This window comes from Alosa pseudoharengus, unplaced genomic scaffold, assembly GCF_046254945.1.
Source record: "Alosa pseudoharengus isolate Yale_2024_CS ecotype anadromous, Long Island Sound unplaced genomic scaffold, YU_APseudo_1.1 YU_APseudo_1.1_scf_17, whole genome shotgun sequence".
Classification (NCBI taxonomy): Eukaryota; Metazoa; Chordata; class Actinopteri; order Clupeiformes; family Clupeidae; genus Alosa; species Alosa pseudoharengus.
In genome coordinates, this window is record NW_027468640.1 from 9,062,773 (window position 1) to 9,065,403 (window position 2,631).

General features: G+C 45.0%; 1 pseudogene; it reads left to right on the forward strand.

Moving 5' to 3' along the window:
- Window positions 1-736: 736 nt before the first annotated feature.
- LOC143127207 (cold-inducible RNA-binding protein B pseudogene) lies at window positions 737-2,420 on the forward strand (annotated as a pseudogene).
- The last annotated feature ends 211 nt before the right edge of the window (window positions 2,421-2,631 follow it).

Consider the following 2,631-nt stretch of genomic DNA (forward strand, 5'->3'; position numbering starts at 1 on the left):
TTACCAGCTGAGAAACCCCCCCCCACACACACACACCCCTCTCTCCACACACACACTAAGGGGCCGTTAACACAACGCCGTTTTTTTTTTATTAATTCAACACAGTTTCCTTATGTTGTATAGGCTACCATACCTGAAGTTTCTGTGCAGTCCATTTTGTATGTGCCCTGATTAATTGTATGTCTGTGTCTGTAAGTTTGTTGCCTGTGCTGAGACACTAAGAACTCAAACTCAATATTTTGAAATCTGACACACAGACACAGAAGACTGTTCTTTACACTGCCCATACTTGTACTTTCCCTTGTATAGGCCTACCTGTATAATTGCTTATATCATGATAGGCTACTGTAGGCTATATTTTGTAACAATTACTTTGGCAATACAAGGGCCATCTGATAACATGACATTGCTAAAAAGCACAAACAATGGTCATGGATTCGTTTGGCGGCCTCTGTGGTCATTCATGATAAAGCATTTTGCTGTTACTTTTCTGTAGGCTAATTAAAGAATCGATAGGCTACATCTTATATATGACAATATATTATGATATAGCCTACCACGAGTTGTGTTATTATTTATTGGCGCAATTTAATTCGATGTTTATTAACATTAGGCTACAGGCTTAACAGATGGGATGCCGGCTCACTCATTGATGAAAGAGCGCGAGATTTTAAGAAAAGGGGCGTGAAGATATTCACCACACAATGCACCTCGTTTAGGCTACGAACTGCCAATAAAAACCAACAGCAGCAGACTCCAGCCCCACCACGAGGCCCGGATTCAGACGCACACCACGAAGAACAGCCTTTGCTACAGCACACGAGAACATAGACTGTAAAAAAAGCGTACAGCAGCAACATGTCTGACGAGGGGAAACTGTTCGTCGGAGGACTTAGCTTCAACACAACGAAGGAGACCCTTGAATATGCTTTCTCTCGGTATGGGGATATCTCAGACGTCCACGTTGCCAAAGATCGGGAGACCGATAGACCGCGTGGCTTTGGTTTCATCACATTCAACAATCCGGACGATGCAAAAGACGCCATGGAGGGGATGGATGGACAGTCTCTCGACGGCAGAACGATCCGCGTGGATAAGGCTGGGAGTAAGCCTGGCGGCCGTGGCGGCGGCGGCGGCGGATTCCGCGGGGGTCGTGGCAGAGGAGGATATGGAGGTGGAGGAGGATATGGAGGTGGCGGTGGATATGGAGGCGGTGATCGTGGATACGGTGGCGGTGATCGCTACGGTGGCGGCGGAGATCGTGGATACGGTGGCGGCGGAGATCGTTCCTACAGCAGAGGCGGTGGCGGCGGCTACTCCAGCCGGAGTGGGGGCTACTCATCAGGAGGAAATGGCGGTTACTGAGATCGACACATCACAAAGATGCCCACCACGAGAAAACCCAAATTGGTCAAGTTCTGTCTCGTTTTCTTGGCGATTTGCAAACCGCGCATTCCTATGTTTAATTTTACTTACTTACAAGACAGTTAGAACAAGTTAAAAGCAAATCTGCTTCGTTGTTGGCATATTACACATGAACACACAAAAAACCGAATTCATCTTTTTGTGAAATATTTGCTTTGCCATATTGGATGGTGACTTCCTGCTTTCTTTTGGACCCAACCAATCCCAACAGTTTTTGTTCCGTTGTAGTGTTTTTGAAAGAACAGAAACGTGTCTGCCACACAGGCATCCTTAGGACCAAACTAAATCGGAAGTCTTATTTTTGGCTGAAACGCCACATTTGATAGGGTCCATGCAGATTTTCATGAATCGCTTGCCAAACCAGAAAAAAAGTGTTTGTGTGAGGTAACGTAACAACGCGGGGTGGGGGAGGGGCACGATCCAGTTTCCAAAGCATGGCTTCCTTTCAGGCTGGTGAACTGCCCCGCTACTACTGGACCAGATTCGGCCCGCTATCGGCTCAGCCCCTCCAGGGCTCACTACCCCCCTCTTCAGTCATTCTGGGGTATCTGAGACTCTTGCTCCTCCGAGCCTACAGTTTCTCTCGCTCTGTATTTTTTATTTTCCACTGTAAACTATGGACTTGAAACAAACTGTTAGGCTAAAGGAAACAAGAACAGCAACAAACATTTAAACGAAAAAAAGTAATCACTGTCGGAGAGAACCTGTTCGAACCTGTTCACACGTGCTGATATCCTCCCTTCGCAGAGGGGAGAGAACGTTACTCTGTGCCCTGCTCTCTGTACCAACTCTTATTTGACATTTCTCAGTTCTTTTGTTGTTGGTTTCGTATGTGTGTGTTTTTATTTTTGGCTTCATGAAGCCCAATTAAATGATTGATTTGTTGGGGAGTAAAGTGTTTTAGATTCTACCACATTTTCTGGATTCATGCTCTGTTATTGCACACTACTCATGCTTGCTTTATTAAGGTAATAAAACTGACAATACCCAATTAAGATGGAGAACTGTAGTAATATAAAGAAGTCTATGGAAGTGTAGGCTATAACACTTTCATGTTCTGCAGGCTAATACTTATGTTCTTAGCCTCCAAGGTGTATAATTGGGTGGTATTAATGTTTACACTACCAGTAAAAAGTTTGGAGACACTTGGACATTTCCATTCCACTCCGTTATAGACAGAATACTCTGGGCAGCAGTTTTCAGATT